The sequence below is a fragment of the Castor canadensis genome, chromosome 4 (genome assembly GCF_047511655.1).
Source record: "Castor canadensis chromosome 4, mCasCan1.hap1v2, whole genome shotgun sequence".
NCBI classification, from domain to species: domain Eukaryota; kingdom Metazoa; phylum Chordata; class Mammalia; order Rodentia; family Castoridae; genus Castor; species Castor canadensis.
Window position 1 is genome coordinate 123775825 of NC_133389.1, and position 1187 is coordinate 123777011.

At 47.0% G+C, this 1187-nt stretch overlaps 1 non-coding gene across 1 annotated transcript; it reads right to left on the reverse strand.

Moving 5' to 3' along the window:
• Positions 1-315: 315 nt before the first annotated feature.
• LOC141422873 (U6 spliceosomal RNA) lies at positions 316-421 on the reverse strand. Its single transcript, XR_012447578.1, has one exon. It is a non-coding gene; the product is annotated as a U6 spliceosomal RNA (small nuclear RNA).
• Positions 422-1187: the final 766 nt, after the last annotated feature.

Genomic DNA, 1187 nt, shown 5'->3' on the forward strand with positions numbered 1-1187 from the left:
ACCATAATTTTTTGGAATGATTTGAGGTTAAGTTACTTGCCTCATGGCCCTTTACCCTTAAATATTTCAGTGTGTGAAATACTTAATGTCCTGAATGATACCTCAAAGGACAGGAATATTTTAATATAACCATAACACTTGGTAAGTTACTTTATTTAATCTACCTTTCATATGTGGATTTTATTGCTTGACTTATTAATGACCTTATAGCACTTTCCCACCCCCAGAACAGGATCCAGACTAGAGTCAGCTATTGTGTTCTTTAGCTTTCTTTTATCTGATTTTTATAATGTTGGTCCCCTGTACCAACCCCAGCACTGTTTTGTTTTGTTTTTATGAATTTGTGTCATCTTTGTACAGGGACAATGCCAATCTTCCCTATATCATTCCAGTTGAGTATGTTTGCTGCCAACCTGAACAGGACACACCATTTTATTTGAACAGCACATTCTTCCTTGTGTATTGGTTTGATGGTTCCTCATGGTTAGCTACCCAAGTGATACTTGTAATACCCAGGTACCCCATCAAGAGCCACATGAAATGACATTAATTTTGATCACCTGGGAGATTCCAAGATGGCGGCTAGAGGGAGGAAGCAGAAAGCGAGCCTCTTATAGTGAAATCTTGGAGAGACGCTGGAGACACACTTTGCAGGAATAATCACCAAGAAAAGGCATAACTTTGACCCCTCCACATCTCCAGCCGGCGCAGAGAATCTCCACTTCACATTAAATGGAGAAACCAGGAGGGCCCCCGGGCCGCCAGTCGCCGGCACCCAGATGGCTTGGGAAGACACAGACCGGGTGAGCTTCGTGGTATGTGGTACTCCCACAGACAACCATGGGCCAGAGCAGCATAGTCCCCTGGACAGACCAACCTTCACCCGGGGAAAAAAAGAGAAACTGAGTAATAAGCAATAAGAGCAATAAAGACAAGTGGGAAAGAGGGTGGGGCGCACTGAGCGCCGAAGATTGGGAGAAGGGAACCCTTCCCAGGACTGTAAATAAACAAGCCAGCCTGGCCAGAGAGCCTCTGGTGGGAGCGGGGGCGCGCGCCCAGCAACCAGGAGCGGGAAAGCCTGTGAGAGTGGCAGAGGGAGGAAAACTCCACAGGAGAGGAGGGAAGACCCACTTCCCACGTGAACTGTAAACAAACATGGCGGCTGGCAGGAGCAGCAGCACCGCCCA